The 27,302-nt window shown below is 34.8% G+C and overlaps 1 non-coding gene across 1 annotated transcript; it reads right to left on the minus strand.

The window, feature by feature from the left end:
* Positions 1-23,686: 23,686 nt before the first annotated feature.
* LOC112774154 (small nucleolar RNA R71) lies at positions 23,687-23,794 on the minus strand. Its single transcript, XR_003188655.1, has one exon. It is a non-coding gene; the product is annotated as a small nucleolar RNA R71 (small nucleolar RNA).
* Between the last annotated feature and the right edge of the window lie 3,508 nt (positions 23,795-27,302).

A 27,302-nucleotide genomic window follows, 5' to 3' on the forward strand; every position in this document is an offset into this window, starting at 1 on the left:
CTTAACAGGGCCTCATCTTTATCCTGGAATTGCTGACCAACTTGGAACTCTGTGAGACCAGCATTCTCTTCCGCATCTCTAGCTCCGAATCCAACAGGGTGCCCTAGCGCACCCTCATGCGTCATGGCGTCCAGGTCCAGCGAAGAAAAATATGGTGGATACTGCTGTGTGCCAGAGCTAGAACCACCGCCAGCCAATGCAGGCCCAGCCGCTACAACCTCGTCCCCGCTATCTTCCTCAATCGTTTCGGGCTCAACGTCGTCCTCATCAGGATCACCCAATTCTCCGTCTCCGACGCCAACCGGTGGAACGCCGTGTAAAGCGTTTGGCAGAACATCAAAGGATCCTACCTCGTCGCGGACGCCGTCATTCAAATCAACAGCAAATGACGGAGAGGCGACAAGTTGGGCCGCTGGCTCGTAAACTGGGACGGAGGAAGAAGCCACAGCAGCCATCGAACTGGAGCCAGCTGCAGTGGCTACATTGGCGGTATTCCGGTTCGAACCGCCTGAGCTGGATACCACATCAACCAGCTTTGCCAGCAACTCTGGTGTGCGGACCTCCGGAAACTGCCTCCGACAAAGAAACATGACTTGGAGGTCCTCATCACTACCAATCGTGAGACAATCATACTTCACCGTATCGTGCAGGATCGTGACTGGAATGCGATAGAAAAACTTCTTAATCCGCTTCGCACCTTCCAGGCCAAGTTTCATCAGCACAGCTCTAACCAGGTCATCATAGCTTGTCGTTCGATTCACCACAATATAGAGAGGATTCTTATCTGTGAACTTCACTCCGGACCGAGTTTTCCTCTTGATGGATCCTCTGTGGTGTACCAAAACAGCAAAACTCTCCTCTTCACTAGCCATCTTAAGTCCTCTAATGAGAGCAAATCACGTTTACAGCGTTTATATAGAGCTCTGACTCCTACTAATTCGAACTAACCTGGTTCGAACCATGATACATGTAATTCGAACCAGGCTGGTTCGAATTATAACAATCAGCCTCTCTTTGGTTCGAACTAACCTGGTTCGAACCATGATACATGTAATTCGAACCAGCCTGGTTCGAATTACTTCAGTCGACCTCTCTTCCCATAATTCGAACCAACCTGGTTCGATTTATTACACTAGACTAATCTCCACATAATTCGAACTCAACCGGTTCGAATTACATGCTCTCCTGGTTCGAACTTGACCGGTTCGAATTATTCACATTTTTTTTGTAGTAGTTCGAACCAATGTGGTTCGAATTACTTACTAATAGAGTTCGAACCTTGTTGGTTCGATTTATATAAAAATGCCTCTTGGCTTATTGCTGAAACAAATTTCTGTTTGGCGTATTTTGGTTAAACTTTTCTGCATGTGGCTTAATATGATTTTTTGCCCTAATAACTATGTTAAATATATGCAAAAAATAGTTATTAAATTAATTATTTAAAATATAAATTAAAAATATAAAATACATATTAAAAGTAAGTTAAATAATACATATATTTATATACGAATTTATAATAATTAATTTGATATTTTTTTTTGCTGTATATAATATATTTTAAAAAAATAAAAAACAATGAGTAATATTTGTTCTTGACGACAAACTAAATTAAAGATTAAGTTATTTAAAAAGACAAGTAACTATACGATCGATTTAAATTAATTATTTTCGCTTACTTCCTTTTTTTTACATTATTAAATTTTATTTTTTTACGATTATAAAATAAAAATAATAATTTCGACTTAAATCTATTAATTGCAAAACATGATGCTAATGTTAATATAAATAATTATTTGTTGGCATCTTTTACGGTATAAAAACTAATTTAAATATTTTCTCACAACTATTATTTTTTCATAGTTGTCATTGTTATACCATAACTCCATAAGGTGCTCGATTTATCTAGTATGAGAAAGCACATTGTTATTTACTAAACGCCAACGAGTTATAATTTAAATGACATAGTTTTTTTATACTCACTTAAAGATCGCGAGTTCGAGTTTCCTTATCTTTGGAAATGAGTCGAGTTGAGTCGAATTAGACCAAACTCACAAGCTGTCTCAAATAATAAAAACATAAATATATAATTTATAATTTTATATCAATAAATTATAATTTATATATTTTAAAAAATATTTAAAAAAATCAATTTTATATATTATTTATCTATCAATAAATTATAATTTTTTTATTTATGTCCTATATCAAAATTATATATAAAAGATAAATATAAAATTTTAAATAATTAAGATTATTAGTATATATATATATATATATATATAATTGAGCCAGTTCACGAGCAAATGAACTGAGCTTATTCAAATTTAAGCTCGAGTTATTTAATTTATGAATTCAATTCCAAACTCAAGACTGGCTCACCAACTCACAAACTTAGCTTATTGAGCTATTAACAGTCGAGTTGACTTATGAGCGGATTTGACTCACTTCCAACTTTAAATGTATGTAATTTAATTTTGTATTTAAGGCATTTTAAATTTTACTTTAATTAGTATAATTTAAGTTTAGATAATATTGTTATGAATACAAATTTCTTTTAAAACTAAAACACGTATTCCCAGTTTAATGTAGTATAATATAATTTTAATATTTAAATTTATTGTAAGTTAATTTTATATTTAGGATATTTTAAATTCTACTTTAATTAGTATAATGTTAGGAAAGGGTTTTTTTTAATATTGAAGATAATTTTAATTTTTGATAAAAATCTTAACAAAAACCAAAATAGTACTTTAATCCGTTAAATAACTGACCCACACATAATGTAGACTTTTATTCTTCATGGATTCATGCATATATTTGAAATCGCAAGTGATGAAATTTATCCGGAATAAAAGGTTGGTTTGTTTATTAAAGTTTAAATTAATTTCTATTGACATGTCACAAATGTTTAATTATATGTATTATGTTGTTAATTAATTTTTTTTTCTTTTATAAATTTAAAGATCACGCCAGCGAAACGGGGTTGATATAGAAAAAGAATAGACATCGCAAGCAAAACAAAGCCTGACTTCTCAATACAGGACTAACGATCGCAAAATGGTCACCTCTGATTCAGCACCCGCGAATTGGAGCACATCAATTGTGACAAATACGAATTGGGCCGCTGGCATTATTCTTAAATTGATGTATTTTTCTATTTCGCATGCGTTATGTGTATTTTTATTTTAATTTTATTTTCTGCGTATTTTGAGAATTAATTATTTTTGTTTATTTATTTAAATAAAAAACCGAAAAGTTCTCTATTTATTAGGACTTCTCAAAACAATATTCCTTATATGATCATTTTCTAAATAAAATTATTGTCAAAAAAAATATTTCTAGGGCGGAAAGTTTAGCCCTAAAGCCGCCTAACACTTCTTTCTTTCTTTTGTTTAATTTGAAGACTCTGAAACTCAATTGTCCTCAAAAGCTCCAAAAAGATGGCAATGCTAGAATTTTGGTTAGGTCAGTTAAGTTAGGTGGCAAATGCAATGACTTAGTTCCAAATTTTGACCTGTCTAACATGGTTGGCTCCTACACAATAGCTTAATTGTTTGAAAACTTTTGGAATAGAATTCTCTAAAGAATTTGAATTTTCTTTTATGTTTTGCTACTAAAAAATATAACCGATTTTAAAGGTAATAAAAATGCAATTCTCATTATTTAATAGGTATAAATTTTTTGAATTAAATCCAACCAACTTAAATAATAAAGTTTGGATAAGTTGGTGAATGAAAATGATAAGAATAATTTTTGTTTATATTAAATTAATTTAATTCAATTTAATTGACAAAAAAATTTATATGTATAATATTACTCAAAAATTAATATGCCAAGAATATTCTCATTATAAAACTAAAATATCAAAAAATATTCCTAATATTATTTAATAGTTCTTTCATTTTTATTCAACAATAAAAAATGATTCTCACAAATCACCGTCGCCACCAAGATTACTTCCATCATTATCATCATCATCAACATCAATATTATCATTTTTAATAAAAAATTGATGTTAAAGTGTTAAAAAAGTATAAGTATCATTATTTTAAATTGTTTTATTACGATTCAATTCAATTCTATCTTAATTTATTTTAAATTTAAAATATGTTTAAATTTTTTTTTGAAGAAATGAGCTCAGCACAACTAAGTAGAGTAAGAGAACAAAACTAAATTAAAAAGAAAAACAGAGAAACAGAAGCAAAAATAAATCCAAGGTTATCTCCGGCGTTGCCATCAAGAACCATTAGAATCAACTTTATTCCACTCGTAGTAGCTCGTACGAGACTTATTAATAACTTCCACAACTTCTATTTCTTGGCTCCTGAAGATTTTGTTGTTCCTTTCCATCCATATGTGCCAGATGATAGCAAAAAAACCAGCTAACCATCTATTACACTCCTCCTTTCTTACAGGCACTTCTGTCCAACTTTCAAAGTGTTACTTAATAGTTCCTGGAACGGCCCACAATCTACCATAGTCACACAACCAAGCACACCACACCTGCCAAGAAAACTGACACCGAAAAAACAAGTGGTGGACGTCCTCAACATCCTCTTTACATAAGACACAGACACTATCATGCTGATCAATCATGCCTATCCTACGTAATCTCTCTTTCGTATTGACTCTACCAACTAACACGAACCAGGTAAATAACTCAATCCGTGGAGGTACTAAGCCTCTCCAAATGGAACTAGCAAAAGTATAGCTGGTAATGTTCTCTAGAAGTGTTTCCGCCTGCAAAACCTGCACAAAAGAGTTAGTAGAATAAACGCCTGATTTATCAAATTTCCACACCAGCCTGTCCTGTCTATCAGTTGTTAACTTAATTGATCGTAGAACTTCATAAAGTTGGTTAACTAGTTCCAACTTCCATTAGAATAGTTCCCTTCTCCACTGAAAGTTCCATATCCATTTTAGTCCATCCCATAATCCACAATTCCCTATCACAGATCCGTACTGATTTAAAATCGAGAAAAGTCTTGGGAAAGAGTCCTTCAACACACCAGATGGCAATCAGTTAGGGCTGGAAGTGAGTCAAGCCAGCTCATGAGCTAGCTCGAGCTCGACTCGTTAACAGCTCGATAAGCTAAGCTCGTGAGCTGGTGAGCCAAGCTTAAGCCTAAAATTGAGCTCATAAATTAAATGAGTCGAGCTTGAGCTCATAATTAAGATTGTTATATATATATATATATATATATATATATATATAATAATCTTAATTATTTAATATTTATATTTATTTTTTACATATAATTTTAATATAGGATATAAATAAAAAATTTATAATTTATTGATAGATAAACAATATATAAAATTGATCTTTTCAAATATTTTTAAAAATATATAAGTTATAATTTATTGATATAAAATTATAAATTATGTATTTATGTTTCTCTTATTTGAGTCAGCTCGTGAGCTCGAGCCAGCTCATTAGCTTTTGGTGAGCCGAGCTTGAGTTTAAGAAATAAGCTCGATTGTTAATGAGTCGAGCTGTGATGTAAGATCCAGAACTTTTGAAAAGTCTTATTATGATCAAGTCTCAAATCATATAGTTATTTATAGCCTTAATTTCAGAGATTATTTTATTAAAGGTAATTAAGGCAAGTTTTGATTTATTGAATTTGAGATAAGTTATGATTATTATCCAATTTTATAATTATTGGATTATTTTCTATATTTAAATTTTAAAGTTGATAGTTATGAAATAATAAGGATTTTATATGATTTGGATTAGATAATTAATATTTTAAATATTAATATTTCTATTTTGGAAAATGAAAAAATTAAGTATATTATTTCTAATTATTTGGTTGGGACATTTTATTGAAAATAATTTATGAAATTGATGAGCAAATAGTATTTTTATACATTATTATTAATGGATTAGAATTTACTTCTAATTACTATAATATCCCTATTTTTATTTGAAATTACTAAAATGTCCATAACCCTAATTTTTGAAAGAGAAACCCTAACCCTAAAACCCTAACCCAGTAACCCGTTTCTTCCCCCACAACCCAGCACACACAAATACTCCCTAATACTACAGCAGCAGCGGCTGCAACGTGAAAGAGGGAAATGAAGGGAGAAGGGGGAAACAGGGGAGGGGTTTGCGGAAGCAGATTGAGAGAGGAGGAAAGGCGGCGCGGTGGACGCCACTGCCACCGTCGCCGCCGCTGCTGACAAGGAGGGGAGAGATCTGTGAGGGCCGAGGAAGGAGAAGGAGGAGAGAAAGACTCGCGCCGGCATGCGGGCTTCACTGCCGCCATCGCGCCATCGCCTGACTGAGGGAGAAGACCGTCGCGCCTCACTGCCTCGCCACTGCCGAACTCGCGCGCAGAGAGAGAGAAGATGCGCGAAAGGGAGCCACCGCGGGGAAGCCATCACCGCCTGTCACCGTCGCCGAGCGTGGGCCTTCGCCATTCTCCTCGTTGCCGACCAGCTTATCCCATCACCGCTGACGCGCCGTCACCGCGCTGTCATTCTCGTCACAGAGCCAGCCGCCGCCGAGCATCCATAGCCGCCGCGTTTCACCGCGGTTGAGGGCGTCTCCACCACCACACCTTGGCCGACGGTGCTGCCGATCTGTTGCTCCGCGGTGCCTAGCTGGAGCTTCTGTTGCTAATGATGGAGGTCGGTGGTTGCTGGAAGACACCATTGTTGTTGCTGCCGAAGGAGAGAGAAGCCGTGCCACTGTTTTGGCCGCCAGGAGCAGTCTTGTGGCCGCTAGAAACACTGCCAGAGATGCCGTCACTGGGATCAGTCACTCCTTCTTGGTTGCGGTAAGGATTTTGTTTTTGGCTTTGGTCCTTTTTGAATTCTCGAAATGCTGTAGTTACTGAATGTTGCTGCAGCCGCCTCTGTCGCCGAAAATAGCCACCGAGTCCCCTGCTTTCGTAAGAATTTCCGAGTCGAAAGGCCTTTTGTCGTTGTTCTGTAAGCTTATGCTGAGGCATTGCGGTGTTGTCCATCATAGGGTTGTGGATTCGTGCTTGCATTCCGTGCTCGGAGCTGCAGCTGCCTCGTTTTGTCATCCCAGTAGGTATTTATGTTTCGGAAAGTCTCGCATTAGTATTCTGTTGTGTTCGGTTAATGAATATGAGTTTTGATAACGTGGGGTCGAGTCCTGATTATTGTATGTTGCGATTAGTGATGCTATGGTTATTGCGAACGTGACTTGGAGCTGAGGTTTTGGTTGCCGTCAGTTCGAGTTGAGGTGGAAAGGACTCTGTGAGACTTTTGGGTTATGGATTTGCGTTTTGAGGTAGGGGCGCTTTCCAAAAACTATATTCTTATATATTGGAATTATTACATATGGATACTATTATTAGATATTGTGTATTTGGTGATTGTATCTGCCTTATGTGTTATTTGATTGACTCGAGTGATTATGGATGTTGGTTTGGTTGAATTGTTGTGCGGCTTTGTGAAATGTAATGTTTTAAAGTTGATTCTTTAAAAGATTTGAAATCTGAGTTTAATCCATTGAGGATTGGTTTGAATTGAGTCAATTATTTTGATGATGTGAAAAATAGAATACACTCTTGAATTCAGCCTGGCTTGCTTTAAATGATCTGGTTTTTGATAAATGATTGTTACTGAACCGTTTCTTTAAAGCTTTGGAAATGAGTTTATTCGGCTGATAACGATTTGATTTTTGAAACGGTTTTCTTGAAATATGGAATTGAGATGACTGTTGGATTTGGCTTGCCTTGAACTGATTTTGGAATTTGAGCTGTTGAAAAGGAATGAGAAACGGTTTAGTTGGGACCCGAACCGGGTGGCAAAAGTCCAAGTTTTAGGGGAGATGCTGCCGAAATTTCTACAAAATCCTAGTCTTGTTTAAAAGTTATTTAAAAAGGATTGGATTTGAGAAGTTGTATTATTTGATTTATTAAGAGAATATTTATATTTTCAAGCTTAATTTATTTAGTGAACTTTATGCCTTGAGTTTGACTTATTTAGAACTATTTTTACTGTTTGAATCACTGAAGGAAAGAATGATGCTCTAATATTGATTTCAATATGAAAAGGAGCCTTTACTGATTTCAAAGGAATCTAGACTTTTGATTGAGTAATTTAGTTTGAGGCATTTTGGAAGAGTTAGAAAAATGGGTTCCAAAAAGAAACCTGAAAGTGGTTTGATTCAAATGAACCGGTTCCTTTTTAAATGAGTTGATTTTTGGACCGGGTTGGAACTTGTGATTTTGTATGGTTGGTTTCATAATAAATTCAGTTTTATTTACTTGAACCGAGAATCCATGATTTTAAGAGTTTCAATGAATTTTAAGGAATTGATATAGGTTGACCTTCCCTAAAGACTTAGGACTCTGCCGAGAAACTTTTGTTATAAAATCTCATTGTTGTATGGGTGATTTTGAATACTTTGAAATAAATCCTTAACTTGCCATGGTTTTGGAAGTTTTGGAAAGAGAATGCCGAGAGTGGCTTTGTTTTAAAAAGGGAACTCACTTTGAGTAAATTTGGCTTATGAGCCTGAGATGATTTGAGAAACGAGATTTCTAAAGCCAAGGCTGAAAAGAGTTGAAACTTGATTTCAAAGTGAAGCTATTTGAGAAAAAGTGATTTATGGCTTAAGTGCTGGATTTATGGATTTGATGATGTTGGATGGCGGAAGTGCTGTTTTGTTATGGACTGGAATGGCTGTGTATGATTATGAATATTGGCTGGTTCTGGATTAAACCGTGAGCCGGAATGGCTGTGTATGATATTGATTTATGGCTGATTGCCGAATGAGTTATGGGCCGTATGGCTGACTATGAATTATGAATTTAAGCCGGATGGCTGAGATGGATGTTGATCCATGGCTGGGACTGAATGAATATATGCTTGAGATACCTGGGTAGTAGTAAGGGTTGTGGTTCGTCCCACTTGCTCCAGGTTAGAGACTGTGACACCTGGGTAGTAGCGGTAGTAGTGGTGATTCCACTCGCTCCAAGTTGAGCTTTTAAACACCCGCCTGGGTAGTAGCCGCAGTAGTGGTTATTCCACTGGCTCTGGGTTGAGCGGGTAGTAGCAATGGGGTTGTAGCTCAAACCTACTTGCTCCGCGATGGGTGTTTCTGTCCATGGTTAGCTACCAGGACGTGTCGGGTTGGCTATATAACCGACAGATGATATCATCAGCCATTAGGGACATGCATGCATCATATGAATTTATGTGACATTGTTTGGGTGTGCATATTATACTTGGTTTGTCTACGTGATTAATTACTAACTGTTCTACTTGCAATAACTGTTTGTTTGTGCTTGCATCTTCCTATTTGTGTTTGCTACTGGGACTCTGTTGGACTGTGGTGATTGGTTGTTGTTGGATTGTTTGGGCCTAGGGCCGTGGTTGGAATGAGATGAACTGATGGTTGATTTCGGTTTTGTGTTTCTGGTTTGGAATAAAATATGAAAGGCTATTTTGGTTCTGCATAGATAAACCGTTTTGAAAGGCTTTGGAGTTTTTGAAAATTAAACGGTTCTTCTTTCAGAAAAGATTTCTGACTTTACTTTTATTGTAAACCGTTGTTTTTGAAAAGAGGCATAAGACGGTTATTAATCACTGGTGCGGTTATCTTCACGTATCCTATTACAGTAATTCTCAAAAACCCTCTACTGAGAACCCTTTCGAGGATGATGTTCTCACCCCCCTACATTTTTCCCCTTTCAGAATATGGGCGCAGAAGTCACGAATAGTTTATTTAGTTGTTGAAATGCTCTGTATTGCTTTAGATTATTACTTGTTGTACCCTCGCTATTATCTTGATATATTCTGTAAGAGGGATAGGAATTGTATTGGTTAATGCTTGTAATGTTATATATATATATATATATATATATATATATATATATATATATATATATATATATATATATATATATATATATATATATATGTAATGGATGTACTATTTATGAGTCTTTGTGAATTGTATGGTATCTATGGATGTACGTTATCGAACAAAAGTATTTTTGGAGCGGCTTTGCGGTTTAAAGTTTTAAACAGGATCATATTTTAGTATTAAATAGAATAAGTGTCGTCGTAATGTCCGAGCTATCAGAGTCGCGTAGCCGGAAGCGTGAGCTTTAGTAGTTAAGGTGTTACACGTGAGCCAAGCTCAATTTTTGTAAGTCGAGCTTGAGCTTGGTCTAGCTCGGCTCAGCTCGGCTCACTTTCAGCCCTACAACCAGTTGTCCTCCCAAAATTGGACTCGTCTACCATTACCTACCTCCAAGCACAAACCCCCTGATCATCTTCTCCCTCACCTTCTGCTCCTTAATCTGTAGCTGACAAATATCTTTCCATGGTCTCCCTCTAGCAGGTACGAATTGCTGACTCAGCAATACATCAGGATTTAAATTATTACAAAAACAGACAATTTTTTTTATAACGCACAATTTTTCTTAAAAAACTGTCACCACTATTTAAATAATAGAGCTGTATTCTGAATAAGATAGAATTGAATTGAATTTTTGAAAAAAATATTTTGTAATTAAATTTGCAAAAAAATGATAACATCGAATAGAAAGTGAATTTTTAAAATATATTTAATATTATCATTTTACCTTCAACTAAAAAAAATTATTTCTTGTAGCAGTTCTTAAAGAAAGAAGGGAAAGGCGGAGAGAGAAGATGTGATGTAATTATAGAAGATGGTGCGCACAGAAAAAAAATGAATAGTAAAGATTAGAGAAAGAAGAGAAAAGAGAAAAAAAATATATATTTAAAATATCAAATTATATCAAATTAATTTAGATATTTAAATTTCAAATACAAATTTTATGAGAATGAATCTGTAAATTTATTTTAATCTGATTTACTTTTGGTTTGAAAATGCTTTTATACTTTTTAAAGACCTAAATAATTTGTCTCAAAATTGAATTCACTTGAAAATTCTATTTGATTCTATATCACACTTTTGATTCCAAGCATACTGTAAAGATAAAAAAACACATGCACAAATAAATTCCCCTCCTCTTTTTCTGTTAGTTGTTGATGAGCTTTTTCTTAAGAATTTATCCAAAATTTAATCATACATAAATCATATTATTTATATGAATCAAGATCGTTTAAAATAAAAAATAAAGTTAATAAAATAAAAACTTAATTATCATTAAATTTGTATTTTTTATAAAATATAAATTTTATTATTTTAATTTAAAAATAATTATCTCCTCATTTTATTACTTTATTAATATTTTCATTTTGAAGAATCTGAATTATATTCATCCAGCTGAATTAGGGTTGACAATGGGTAGGATAGGATAGAGTTTTGACTCTACCCTAATCTTATCCGCAGGTTGAAAATTTTTTTAAAACTCTACCCTATTCTATTGGCGGGTTGAGAACCCTATTAGCACAAAGTTTTTAACCCTACCCTACCCAACCTTACTCACAGAAACAAAAAAAAATTTAAATAAATATAAAATTCAACAATTCTAAATTTCACACATATTAATAAAATAGAAAATAAAAATTAAGTTTAAATTAAAATTAAAAACAATAAAATCTTAAAGAAATTCAACATAAAATTACAAATAATATGATCATCAACTAATTTAGTGATTATTTTAAACTTTTATAAAAAAAATTGTGAAGACAAGACTTACTTTCTTCACTACATACATAATTTTTATATATATATTATATAATATATTAAGGGTGCGGATAAGATAGGATATGATATATTCTAAATCTGTACTCTACTCTACCTGCAGTCCTGTAGCTGCAGGTAAATTTGTATTCTACCCTACTTTTCTGTGCAATGAATAAAATAGACAATTCTATTCAAACAGATTGATCCAAATTAGATATTTGCAGATAAGATATATATTGCCAAGGCTAAGCTGAATTAATTATCGACTTCATATGCTAACAAAATAAATTCGGATAGTGTCGGTTTGGAACTTTGGATTATTATTGTTGGTAACTTAAACCGTCTGTTTTGTTTTTTTGAATGTTGAGTCATAGGCCTTGGATAATTATTTTTTTTGGTGTCTCCTTGGATAATTATTTAAAAAGCCTAATAAAATATTTAGTATTAACTAATTTTATATTTATTATTATTAAACATATTAATTTTTTTTAAAAAAAATAAAAACTATTAATCAACTAGAATAATATATTAATTTAAAAGATTTAAAATTATTTATATCATAAAATAATATTTATATAATTTTTCTAATTATTTATGTGTTCTATTTAAATAAAAATATGAAATAAAAAAGTAATAATTACAAAAAGGTATATAGTATGTCCTTATTAATTATTATACACCTCAACGTAATTTCAGTGAATGTCATCTAAATAATATTTATTTCATTCAGAATTATGTTTGAGAAAAATCTATCACAAATACAAATCACATTAATCCTATTCTAATTAAATTAATTCTACGTTAAGCAATAATAATTGACGCCTACATTGTTTTACAAAATGTTGATCCATGCACACGTTAGTTCTCCCAAAAAAGAAAAAACACCTAAAAAATTGTTGAGTGTCTTTCTCTGCCTTAGGTTTAAGGCGATATACTTGGATTTAATTTCTTCTTCATTTCTTACATATATACTAAAATTAGCTATTAAAATAAATTATTAGTATAAAATATATATTAAAATATAAATATATATTAAAAAAATTAAATTATGTATATATTTAATTTATAGATAAATTTATTAATTACTAATTTTAGTATAAAATAACATTTTTGATTCCTAAAAAAAAACCGGAGGTTCAAAAGTTACTTACGTGCTGTGAAAACAAGATCCTTGCATGATATGTTGTGAAAAGAACCAAAGTTGGCCGTTCTTTATATAGATGCTGGTATTCGATTCTTTTCATTTTTAGATGATTTAATTGATTTTGCAGACTTTTGCTTTTTACAAAAAAAGGCTTTAATTTCCTTTTTTACGAGCAAAAAACAGAGACATGTACGTAGCAGGGGCGAAGCTAGACACATTAGTGGGGGTAGCAATAACAAAACTTTTTGAATTTTTTACTTTAACAAAAAAAAAAAAAACTTTCATTAAAAATCATTATATATAAAAAATTTGAATTGAAAATTACGATATCAAAACTTAGAATTTATTCAAATACAACGTAATTGAACATATTATTTATCATAATACTTAAACACAAATATTTTAAAATTAACATCAAATATTATAAAAATATGATTGTATTTAAAATCTATAACTATTAATCAATTTTTTAGACGATGTTTCAGTAAAATTATAAAAAAATATATTCATAGTTCATGTAAATAATTTGAAATACATTTATAACTTATCTACGGAAAAAAAATTAACAATAATAATACTAGAGTTGAAATAAATTAAAATTTGTAATTTACGTAAATAATTGTGTTTGACAATTTTTCTTTGATTTAAGTCATTTTTTTTATGAATTTGTATTAAAAGTAGCTGTAATTTTTTTTCAATGTAAATTATTGAATTATCTATAAAAAATTCATATGCCATTTTATTTCGAAACCGTTTAACAATTTTTATTATTGAGAAAGTTCTTTTTATTGTTGCTGTAGATACCGAAAGAGTCAAGACATCGCGAATCAATCTATCAACCAAATAAAAAATTCTTAATATTTTTTGTTTCTTTCAATCTTTTACATAAATAAAAAAGTGCCCTAAAATTTTTTAAATGATCTATAATGTTGCAATTTAACATTTAAAAGAATCCTTTTCATGATTAGAAAATTAGAACGAAAATACTTTTCAACTAACTTGCATATATTTTGAATATTAAACAACTTAAAATTATTTTTAAAATATAAAACAATACTTAAAGTCGCAAGCTCCATCATTTTCTCCATGAATCTACTATTTAATTTTTGTATTTGAGAGTCAATTGTTACTAAAAAATACATCTATTCGATAATGATACTCAACTATTATCATTAGTTGATGAAATCAACCTCTTTTAACAATGTATTATATACGCATATTAAGGATATCAATTTCATGTTTCTTATAAAACCTTTTAATAATATCAAATAAATTGCACCATCTATTATTCTTCAAATTTTAGAGTAGTTTTGATATGGAGACAATATGCATTATATTTAAAATATGCTGGGATTTTTGTTGTAGCGCTTAACACAGAATATTAGTAATTCACAAAATTTGCTTGATCAAATATAGCGAAAAAAACAAATTCAAACGAGAATAGCATTTTGTTAATACCATAAGCTTTACCTCTTTTAGTAGAAGTTGCACCTTCATTAATAATGCTATTGAAAATGGTATGAGTAGGGGTAAACATTCTTATGAAACTATAAATAGAATAAAAATGAGAACTCCATATTGTATCTCCAACTCTTTGTAAAGTGGTAACTTTGTTTTCACCAACTTTACAAATTGACCTATTTCTAGTTTATTATTAGCAATTAAATTTGTATTTTCTATTTCTTAAGCGCTTTATAGTCGATTATGCCTTTTGTGAAATGCACTAACAATATTGACAATTGTATGGAAATTCATGAACTTGAAGTACTTCTAGAGAAGTACTTCTCCTGAATATCCACAAGTGCTAATTACAATTTATGAGCAAAATAATGGGACATAATATGCTTGTCGACAATTATTGAGAATTAAAATTTGTAAACTATTCCATTCACCTTACATATTGCTAGCACCATCATACATCAAACTTCAAAATTTACAAATTGGAGATTATAAATAGAAAGTACAGATACCAATTCTTTTTTTAAAGTCAATGCAGCACACTAGTGTCACTAACATATACAAGATCAAAGAAACATTTGAACAAAATCATCTAGATCAAGAAATCTTAAAATAATAGTCATTTGCTCTTTTTAAATTCATCACGAGTTTTAATAATAACGATACAAAATTGGCATCTCTAATATTTTTTCTAATTGAGTTTTTCACCATTGTAGTAAAAATATATAAAATTTTCTTTTGAACATCACTTGAAGTATATTTAACAAACTTAGAAGTATTTTCTAAAAGAAGCTTTTAAACACCAATATTACAAGACCCACAAACATTAATTTAATAAAATTATTTCACAACAAGATTAATATTTAATTTTAATTTTGGGAGTATTTTAGTGGAGGTTTCTGAAAACTTCTACAATACATTTTATTCATGGCAATTTAGAAAACCTCCACATAATTAATTTATTAAAATACAAAATTTTTCCTTAAAATCCAATTTTTCCTTTTCGCAGAGATGAGAGGCTGGTTAGCGGAGAAGAGAACGGCAATGAAATCTTGAATTTTCTACCGCCATTTTTGCCGCTGTTCCTGTAAACCCCGCTAAAATTAGCAAATAATTAGTCAATAAATTGAATTTTAATTAGAAAAATTAAAAATATAAATCTAATATTAAAATAGGATAGAGCTCTTCAAACTGAGAATTTTGACGTTAAATTCGAAAAATTTGGCCTAAAATTGAGTCGGATGGGCCGAACCGGTTGAGCTGGGCCCGTGGGCCCAACCGAACCCAATCACTTAAGTGGGCAGAAGCACCTCTTTTCCCATTCAACAACAAAAGACGCTGAATAGCAAGGGGGGAAGAGGAGAGCTTCCTAACCCTCACCATCACCATAAACCACCATAACTCCTCCGTTCGAGCTCTGATCGCTGCACCGTTTGCGGCCACGCATCCAGCGCATCGAGCTCTACGTTTCTATCAGATCAATTTCATGGGTAAGCCACAATCCCATCTCAGATTCTCTACCCCCTTTTAATTTTCGAAATTGAACCCTTGTAATGAGATTTTGTCAAATTTGGTGTTCTAGGTTTGATTTAGCTTGCGGAGCTTATTGGGTTTGAGTTACTTTGCGCGTGGGTGCGCTAAGGATCACCTAACCTAGCCAACTCTTGATTTTATTAGGTGAATTCTGAATTTTGAAGTAATAATATGTGTGAACTGTGTGTGTGTGTGTGTGTGTGTGTGTGTTAGAATAGAATTGTGGACAATTGGAGGCTTGGTGGAGGATTGGTACTAAAGTCTTGGTGATTTTTGAAACTTGTGGGGCTGTGTGTGTGGCTTAGGTAGCTGCCTTGGACTAAACGTGGTGATCGGCCAAGGTATGGTTTAGGTTTGGAGCATTTAATATGTAATGCTCTGTGAAAACTTAGGCTAGAAAACTATAGGATAAGTTGAAGTGGTTGAATATGTTAAATGATTAGTCTTTATGATATTGATGGATAATTTGATGTTGGGCATGTGTTGAGGAATATGGTGAATTTATGATGTCTTCTTGGTGTTTGGTTATAGTTGAGCAATTGACAATGTGGGTTGAAATGAGATGTTAATGAGTTAAGGAAATGATAGGATTGCAAGGATTGTTGTGTTATTGTTGAGGGTAAGTTATATTCATGGTTATGAGTATGTTGAATTGAGTGGGAATGAGTTTTGAAAAGAAAATGAGGTTTTGAAGTTTTTGAAAAATTTGATTTTCGGCCGAATTTCGGCAGTTCATAACTGGAGCCTCAAATTTTGGTTGGAAATGGAATTTGTTTCAACTCAAAGATGGTTTTACAAGCTTTTGAACGGTATAAATTTTGTGAAAAATAGAATTTTGTAGAGAAAGTTATGGATGTCGGAAGTTTTGGTGTGAAATATGTATTATGCAGGTGACTACATTTTGGTTTTGCAGCTTTTTGGGTAATCTAATGTTTTTTGGAAAAACGTACATCCACGCATACACGTGGCATGAGATTTTTAACTGCACGTGCGTGGGAAGCCCCGTGCGTACACGTATGAACCAGCATGCATGACCACGCGTACGCATGGCCCACGCGTACGCGTGATATGATGTTCTCACCTACGCGTACGCATGGTAAGGGAATGCGCGCGCGAGCTGCTTGTTATACTCCCACGCGTACGCGTGGCCCCTGTTTCCTGCAAAACTAGATTTTTGTGTTTTAAACTAGATTTTAGACTTCTAAATCTCTATTTTTATCCTTTTAGTCATAAAGTATAATACTAAGTCTAGTAGCTAAAATAAGGTAACTTGGGGATGAAGAAATGGGTAAACATGATGAGTTAAAGAAACAGATGTAGATGTTAAATGAAGTTATGATGCCATGGCTATGAAAAATGATTATATAATGATTATGAATATTAAACGACTTATGAATTAATGATATCTGAGATACGAGTTTCCTTGGGTAATAAAACCGTAGCTTGCCACCACATGTTCCAGGTTGAAACTCGATATCCTGTTGACCCTACGTCATAAGGGTGACCGGGCACATATAAATTCTTGGGAATGGATATCCCCCATTGAGTGATATATAAATGAATGAATGATTGTATAAATGATGAATGAATGAGAAATCTATGCATAGACTCATGGGGATGCGCGACGAGGGACAGTCTAAGGTTTTTGGACTTGTCGGATTGGCTGGATAACTGACAGATGAGCCTCATCAGCCATAGGACAGGCATACATCATGTGCATTTGTTTGTTTTGTTTGCTATGCATTACATGGGATTGCCTACTGAATATGTTACATGTTACCTGTTATATTTGCTACTTGCACTATCTGTTTCCTACTTGTGCCTAAAATTGTGTGATTGTTTGTCTCTGCTAAATCAATGGTGATGGAGGAGCGGAGAAAGGGTGGACCGGTTTAGGGTTAATGTCAGGATTAAAGTAGGTAAGTTTAGAACCTTTTAGGTCACCTACCCCCTTTTATGGCTTCTGCTTAGAGTTTAAGTTTTATAACTGTATGTTGAAGTTCTAGGATTGCCTCTGGCATTCCCAGGACCTTATATACTATATGAGTGGCACCTTTACCATGCTGAGAACCTCTGGTTCTCATCCCATACTGTGTTATTATTTTCAGATGCAGGTCGAGAGGCTCCTCGCTAGGCATCTGGATTCCTAAAGCGGAGTAGTCCCTAGGTTATTTTGGATTATCAGCTTATGTATATATGTACTTAGCTACTTAGCTTTCTCTCCAAGAAACTTGATTATTTTATTCCTCATAGAGGTTAAAGGAGAGTTAGGACCTTATTTCTGTATTTTGAGTATTTTTGGATACATGTATATGTATGTAAATATTCTCCGGCCAGCCTTGGCTTCGCAGGCTGAGTCAGGAACTAGTTATGCTATATTCTTGCCTCTCTATTCACTCTTTCTCTTATTCATATCTATAACTTTTAGGTTTCTTAGCACGCAAGTAATTCCATTCTCTGAGTGTTGCGCTTTTTATTTTGCGATTTTGCTTTACCCGTTTTTCAAGGCTCCTAGTATATTATATTTTTCCATTATTATACGTATGTATTTTCTGATTAGAGGTCCGTAACACCACACTACCTCTGTTCTATGACTTAAGCAAAAATCTATGTGTAGTAGGGCGTTACAGTTCCCGCTGCCATTTTCGCCGCCGGCGCCATTACCACTGCCGTGTCCGTTGTAGTAGAGAGCTTCTGGATCGTACCACCTATCTTATCAACGCGTTTTCAGATCTGTCTCTTTATACTGATGTTGCTGTCACTGTTGCAACCACAGTTTTTGCCGCCGTTGCCGCCACAGTTTCTACCGTTGATACCACCGTAGTTGCCGTGGTACAACGCGTTTTCAAATCTGTTTACTCCGGAGCTTCTTCTTCAATGCCACTTTCTTTCACTCTAATTTCTCCTTTAAACTGTTGCTGTTACTTCTTTTTCTTCTTCTTCCCAATTAATTTGCTGATATTTCTTGAGTAAAGTCCCAACCCGGTCCTTGTCCATTTTCTTGAAGGACATAGCAATCCTTGTCCAAAAAAAATGGTACCCTCGGTCATTGTCCCTGCTTGCTGTGAGATAAGGCGTTCCTTCTGTCATCTCCAGCGTCAAGACCTAACGAAATTTGCATATGTGGCCGTTAATGTTGATGATGTGGTCGTTAGAGTCGTTAGATGCTATGCTGGCTAATTGGAGGTTGGACAGGGATCGATTTGTTCGTTATTTGGGTGGCCAAAACATTGCCATTTTGCTAAATATATAAGGTTATATGAAATGATTCTCATCACCTAAACCCTCCCGCTCTCTTCCTCGTACATCCCTTCTATGAACCCTAGAAAACAATGGTGAAGAGCGGTGAGCATTTGCCACTCTCAAATTGGCGAAGTAGAAGAGATGCATCTGACTCTGAAAGTTGGAGTCAAAATTCTGGCGCGACTTTGAGAGAAAGGAAGAAGAAGAAGTGGGTTGCCCCAAAATGTAACTGCGGTACTCATGCTATTCTCTTCATGTTTGGAACGGAATTAAACCCAGGCAGGCTATTCCTTGGCTGCCCATACTTCAAGGTAGTTTATTTTTTCCCATTTATTTAGATTTCGATAGAAGGTTTACAAAATTTCTCCCAAGGGTAACAATCTTCCTCCTATGTTGCAAACTTCAGCACCTCATTGCAAGTATTTTGCATGGCTTGATGATGAGCGGATAATTTATACGCTTTTTGGTATTGTTTTTAGTATGTTTTTAGTAGAATCTAGTTACTTTTAGGGATGTTTTTAATAGATTTTATGTTAAATTCACATTTCTGGACTTTACTATGAGTTTGTATGTTTTTCTGTGATTTCAGGTATTTTCTGGTTGAAATTGAGGGACTTGAGCAAAAATCAGATTCAGAGGTTGAAGAAGGACTGCTGATGCTGTTGGATTCTGACCTCCCTGCACTCAAAGTGGATTTTCTGGAGCTACAGAACTCTAAATGGCGCGCTTCCAATTGCGTTGGAAAGTAGACATCCAGGGCTTTCCAGCAATATATAATAGTCCATACTTTGGCCAAGAATAGATGACGCAAACTGGCGTTCAACGCCAGCTCTCTGCCCAATTCTGGAGTTCAGCGCCAGAAATGGATCAAAAACCAGAGTTGAACGCCAGAAATGGATCCAAACCTGGCGTTCAACTCCACAAATGGCCTCTGCACGTGGAAAGATAAAGCTCAGCCCAAGTACACACCAAGTGGGCCCCGGAAGTGGATTTATGCATCAATTACTTATTTCTGTAAACCCTAGTGACTAGTTTATTATAAATAGGACCTTTTACTATTGTATTAGACATCTATGGATGCCTGGTTCTTAGATCAGAGGGGCTGGCCATTCGGCCATGCCTGGACCTCTCACTTATGTATTTTTAATGGTAGAGTTCCTACACTCCATAGATTAAGGTGTAGAGCTCTGCTGTTCCTCAAAGATTAATGCAAAGTACTACTGTTTTCTATTCAATTCATCTTGTTTCACTTCTAAGATATCCATTCGCACCCAAGAACGTGATGAAGGTGATGATTATGTGTGACGCTCATCACCATTCTCCCCTATGAACACGTGCCTGACAAACACTTCCGTTCTACATGCAACAAGCTAGAATGAATATCTCTTAGATCTCTTAATCGGAATCTTCGTGGCGTAAGCTAGAATGATGGCGGCATTCAAGAGAATCCGGAAAGTCTAAACCTTGTCTGTGGTATTCCGAGTATGATTCAATGATTGAATGACTGTGACGAGCTTCAAACTCGCGATTGCTGGGCGTTAGTGACAGACGCAAAAGGAGGGTGAATCCTATTCCAGCATGATCGAGAACCGATAGATGATTAGCCGTGCTGTGACAGAGCATGTGAGCATATTTTTCACTGAGAGGAGGGGATGTAGCCACTGACAACGGTGATGCCCTTGCATAAAGCCAGCCATGGAAAGGAGTAAGACTGATTGGATGAAGGTAGCAGGAAAGCAGAGGTTCAGAGGAACGAAAGCATCTCCATTCGCTTATCTGAAATTCCTACCAATGAATTACATAAGTATTTCTATCCCTATTTTATTATATTAAATTCGAAAACACCATTATCAATTTATATCTGCCTAACTGAGATTTGCAAGGTGACCATAGCTTGCTTCATACCAACAATCTCCGTGGGATTCGACCCTTACTCACGTAAGGTATTACTTGGACGACCCAGTGCACTTGCTGGTTAGTTGTATCGAAGTTGTGAACCATGGTATTGGCACCATGTTCTTGGCGCCATTGCCAGGGAAAGAAAGAGCCATGAATTTTACATCATTAAAGCGTAATCACGATTACGCGTACCAACTTGCTCACGTTGCCAGGGATTGTTCGAGCCTGGACATCACAATTTCGTGCACCAAGTTTTTGGCGCCGTTGCCGGGGAAAGAAAGAGCCATGAATTCTACATAATCAAAGTGTAATCACGATTACGCGTACCAAGTTGCTCACGTTGCCAGGGATTGTTCGAGCCTGGACATCACAATTTCGTGCACCAAGTTTTTGGCGCCGTTGCCGGGGATTGTTCGAGTTTGGACAACTGACGGTTCATCTTGTTGCTCAGATTAGGTAATTTTTTTTTGTTTTGTTTTCAAAAATTTTTCAAAAATCTTTCAAAAAAAAAATTTTCTTTTGTTTTTGAAAAAAAAATTAATAATAAAAATAATGTTTTCAAAAATAAATTATTTTATGGCTTCAAAACATTCAAGAATGAATTCTAGAGTTTCATGGTAACATGTTGAATCCTATCTGGCTGAAAAGCCATACCCAAACTCCTTTGGGATTGGTCTTCAACTAATCACCTCAATGGATGTAAATCCATTCTAAAGCTTGACTGGCTATTAAGCCATGTCTAGCCCTCAGATTGGAGCTTTAGACTAAAGAGTACAAGATTCCTGGAATTCATATGAAAAATTTTGAATCCTTATTTTTCTTTTTCAAAATGATTTTCGAAAAAAAATAAAAATAAAAATAAAAATAAAAATACAAAAAAAAAATTAGAAAATCATAAAAATCAAAAATATTTGTGTTTCTTGTTTGAGTCATGTGTCATGTTATAAGTTTGGTGTCAATTGCATGTGCATCTTGCATTTTTCGAAAATTTCATGCATTCATAGTGTTCTTCATGATCTTCAAGTTGTTCTTTGTCAGTCTTCTTGTTTGATCTTGATGTTTTTCTTGTTTTGTGTCTTTTCTTGTTTTACATGTACATTTTTTATTTATTAGAGTCTAAACATGAAAGATTTCTAAATTTGGTGTCTTGCATGTTTTCTTTGCATATAAAATTTTTCAAAAATATGTTCTTGATGTTCATCATGATATTCACGGTGTTCTTGGTGTTCATCTTGACATTCATAACATTCTTGCACACATTCATAGTTTTGATCTAAAATTGCCATGCATTGCATCATTTTTCTTGTTTCTCTCTTGCATAAAAAAAAAAATTTCAAAAAAAAATATCTTTCCCTTTTTCTCTCATCAAATTCGAAAATTTGATTGACTTTTTCAAAAATTTTAAAAATCAAATTGTTTCTTATGAGTCAAATCAAATTTTCAATTTGAAAATCTTATCTTTTTCAAAATCTTTTTCAAAAATCAAATCTTTTTCAAAATTCTTAGTTATTTTCAAAAATTCTAAAAATATTTTTCAAAAATCTTTTTCTTATTTTTATATCAAATTTTCGAAAATAACATAATCAATTAATGTTTTGATTCAAAAATTTGAAGTTTGTTACTTGCTTGTTAAGAAAGATTCAAACTTTAAGTTCTAGAATCATATCTTGTGATTTCTTATGAATCAAGTCATTAATTGAGATTTTAAAAATCAAATCTTTTTCAAAACTAACTTCAATCATATCTTTTCAAAAATATTTTCTTATCTTATCTTTTTCAAAAATATGATTTCAAAATATCTTTTCTAACTTCTTATCTTTTCAAAAATTTGTTTCAACTAACTAACTAACTTTTTGTTTGTTTCCTAACTTTTTCAAAACTACCTAACTAACTCTCTCTCTCTCATTTTCGAAAATATCTTCCCCCTTTTTCAAAATTTCTTTTTAATTTATTAATTATTTTATTTTTTAATTTTTAAATCTTAATTTTCGAAAATTGCTAACATTTTTCAAAAACTATTTTAAAAAATCAAACTCTTTTTCAAAATAATTTTTGAAAATTATCCCTCCCCCATCTTATTCTATTTATTCATTCATATCCTAACATCTCATCTCACATCTCTGCCATCCTCACAGTTGTGTTTCTTCCATTATATTACATTCTTTGTCTCCCCCTCTTCTTCTACTCACACAGGGATCCCTATACTGTGGTATAAAGGATCCATATTATTATTATTATTTTTTCTCTACCCTCTTCTTTGTCATATGAGCAGGAGCAAGGACAAGAATATTCTTGTTGAAGCAGATCCAGAACCTGAAAGGACTCTAAAAAGAAAATTAAGAGAAGCTAAAATACAACAATCCAGAGATAACCTTTCAGAAATTTTCGAACAGGAAGAGGAGATGGCAGTCGAAAATAATAATAATGTAAGGAAGATGCTTGGTGACTTTACTGCACCTAATTCCAATTTACATGGAAGAAGCATCTCCATTCCTGCCATTGGAGCAAACAACTTTGAGCTGAAACCTCAGTTAGTTTCTCTGATGCAACAGAACTGCAAGTTTCATGGACTTCCATCTGAAGATCCTTTTCAGTTCTTAACTGAATTCTTGCAGATATGTGATACTGTTAAGACTAATGGAGTAGATCCTGAAGTCTACAGGCTCATGCTTTTCCCTTTTGCTGTAAGAGACAGAGCTAGATTATGGTTGGATTCTCAACCCAAAGACAGCCTGAACTCTTGGGATAAGCTGGTCACGGCTTTCTTAGCCAAGTACTTTCCTCCTCAAAAGCTGAGCAAGCTTAGAGCTGATGTTCAAACCTTCAGACAGAAAGAAGGTGAATCCCTCTATGAAGCTTGGGAAAGATACAAACAGTTGACCAAAAAGTGTCCCTCTGACATGCTTTCAGAATGGACCATCCTGGATATATTCTATGATGGTTTATCTGAGCTATCAAAGATGTCACTGGACATTTCTGCAGGTGGATCCATTCACCTAAAGAAAACGCCTGCAGAAGCTCAAGAACTCATTGACATGGTTGCTAATAACCAGTTCATGTACACTTCTGAGAGGAATCCTGTGAGTAATGGGACGCCTATGAAGAAGGGAGTTCTTGAAGTTGATACTCTGAATGCCATATTGGCTCAGAACAAAATATTGACTCAGCAAGTCAATATGATCTCTCAGAGTCTGCATGGAATGCAAGCTGCATCCAACAGTACTCAAGAGGCTTCTTATGCAGAAGAAGCTTATGATCCTGAGAACCCTGCAATAGCAGAGGTAAATTACTTAGGTGAACCTTATGGAAACACCTATAACTCATCATGGAGAAATCATCCAAATTTCTCATGGAAGGATCAAAAGCCTCAAAAAGGCTTTAATAATGGTGGAAGAAACAGGTTTAACAATAATAAACCCTTTCCATCATCCACTCAGCAACAGACAGAGAACTCTGAACAAAATACTTCTAATTTGGCAAACTTAGTCTCTGATCTATCTAAGGCCACTGTAAGTTTCATGAATGAAACAAGGTCTTCCATTAGAAATTTGGAAGCACAAGTGGGCCAGCTGAGTAAAAGGATCACTGAAATCCCTCCCAGTACTCTCCCAAGCAATACAGAAGAGAACCCAAAAGGAGAGTGCAAGGCCATTGACATAAGCACCATGGCCGAACCTACTAGGGGAGTGGAGAACGTGAATCCCAAAGAGGAAGACCTCTTGGGACGTCCAGTGATCAATAAGGAGCTTCCCTCTGCGAAACCAAAGGACTCTGAGGCTCATCTGGAGACCATAGAGATTCCATTGAACCTCCTTATGCCCTTCATGAGCTCTGATGAGTATTCCTCTTCTGAAGAGAATGAGGATGTTACTGAAGAGCAAACTGCCAAGTTTCTTGGTGCAATCATGAAGCTGAATGCCAAACTATTTGGCATTGATACTTGGGAAGTTGAACCTCCCTTGTTCATCAATGAACTAAGTGATCTGGATCAACTGACATTGCCTCAGAAGAAACAGGATCCTGGAAAGTTCATAATACCCTGTACCATAGGCACCATGATCTTTAAGGCTCTGTGTGACCTTGGTTCAGGAATAAACCTCATGCCCCTCTCTGTAATAGAGAAACTGGGAATCTATGAGGTGCAAGCTGCTAAAATCTCCTTAGAGATGGCAGACATCTCAAGAAAACAGGCTTATGGACAGGTAGAGGACGTGTTAGTAAAGGTTGAGGGCCTTTACATCCCTACTGATTTCATAGTGCTGGATACTGGAAAGGAAGAGGATGAATCTATCATCCTAGGAAGACCTTTCCTGGCCACAGCAAGAGCTGTGATTGATGTTGACAGAGGAGAAATAGTCCTTCAATGGAATAAGGACTCCCTTGTGTTTAAAACTCAAGGATCTCCCTCTGCAACCATGGAGAGGAAGCATGAAAAGCTTCTCTCAAAGCAGAGTCAATCCAAGCCCCCACAGTCAAACTCTAAGTTTGGTGTTGGGAGGCCACAACCAAACTCTAAGTTTGGTGTTAGAGAGTTTCAACAATGTTCTGAACAACTGTGAGGCTCCATGAGAGCCCACTGTCAAGCTATTGACATTAAAGAAGCGCTTGTTGGGAGGCAACCCAATCTTTATTTATCTAACTATATTCTTCTTAGTTATAAGTCTTTATAGGTTCATGATCATGTGGAGTCACAAAATAAATATAAAAATTGAAAACGGAATAAAAAATAGCAAAAGAGAAATCACACCCTGGAGGAGCATCTGCCTGGCGTTCAAACGCCAGAACAGAGCATGGTTCTGGCGCTGAACGCCCAAAATGGATCCTTTTACTATTGTATTAGACATCTTTGGATGCCTGGTTCTTAGATCAGAGGGGCTGGCCATTCGGCCATGCCTGGACCTCTCACTTATGTATTTTTAACGGTAGAGTTCCTACACTCCATAGATTAAGGTGTGGAGCTCTGCTGTTCCTCAAAGATTAATGCAAAGTACTACTGTTTTCTATTCAATTCATCTTGTTTCGCTTCTAAGATATCCATTCGCACCCAAGAACGTGATGAAGGTGATGATTATGTGTGACGCTCATCACCATTCTCCCCTATGAACACGTGCCTGACAAACACTTCCGTTCTACATGCAACAAGCTAGAATGAATATCTCTTAGATCTCTTAATCGGAATCTTCGTGGCATAAGCTAGAATGATGGCGGCATTCAAGAGAATCTGGAAAGTCTAAACCTTGTCTGTAGTATTCCGAGTAGGATTCAATGATTGAATGACTGTGACGAGCTTCAAACTCGCGATTGCTGGGCGTTAGTGACAGACGCAAAAGGAGGGTGAATCCTATTCCAGCATGATCGAGAACCAACAGATGATTAGCCGTGCTGTGACAGAGCATGTGAGCATATTTTTCACTGAGAGGAGGGGATGTAGCCACTGACAACGGTGATGTCCTTGCATAAAGCCAGCCATGGAAAGGAGTAAGACTGATTGGATGAAGGTAGCAGGAAAGCAGAGGTTCAGAGGAACGAAAGCATCTCCATTCGCTTATCTGAAATTCCTACCAATGAATTACATAAGTATTTCTATCCCTATTTTATTATATTAAATTCGAAAACACCATTATCAATTTATATCTGCCTAACTGAGATTTGCAAGGTGACCATAGCTTGCTTCATACCAACAATCTCCGTGGGATTCGACCCTTACTCACGTAAGGTATTACTTGGACGACCCAGTGCACTTGCTGGTTAGTTGTATCGAAGTTGTGAACCATGGTATTGGCACCATGTTCTTGGCGCCATTGCCAGCGAAAGAAAGAGCCATGAATTTTACATCATTAAAGCGTAATCACGATTATGCGTACCAAGTTGCTCACGTTGCCAGGGATTGTTCGAGCCTGGACATCACAATTTCGTGCACCACTTGACGAGTATGTTTAATCATTTAATGAGGATGCTAGTAAGAATCTTCGTTTTGGTGGGCTGATGCAAAATAAAGCTCATTTTGAAGGACATAATCATGTTATTCATGACAAAGTGAAGGAGTTTGATGAAAGCTTGGCTGGGTTAGAAGTTGAGTTATACAAATCTCAGGTGAATTTGATTCAAAGTAGATGCAATGATATTGGATGTATTGTTATGGCATTTGTTACAGGAGTTGTAATTGCAAAGTTCCTGAGGGCTTTTGGCTAGGAAGGAGCAGAATTTTGGTTGTTTTATTTTGTAGAAATGTGATTGATGAGTGGATATTTTATACGCTTTTTGCCATTATTTTCATATAGTTTCTAGTACATTTTGTTTAAGTTTTATTAAGTTTTCATAGGTTTTAATGCAAAATTCACATTTTTGGATTCTACTTTGAGTTTGTGTGTTTTTATGAAATTTCAGGTATTTTCTGGCTGAAATTGAGGAGTT

Source organism: Arachis hypogaea, chromosome 18, assembly GCF_003086295.3.
Source record: "Arachis hypogaea cultivar Tifrunner chromosome 18, arahy.Tifrunner.gnm2.J5K5, whole genome shotgun sequence".
Classification (NCBI taxonomy): domain Eukaryota; kingdom Viridiplantae; phylum Streptophyta; class Magnoliopsida; order Fabales; family Fabaceae; genus Arachis; species Arachis hypogaea.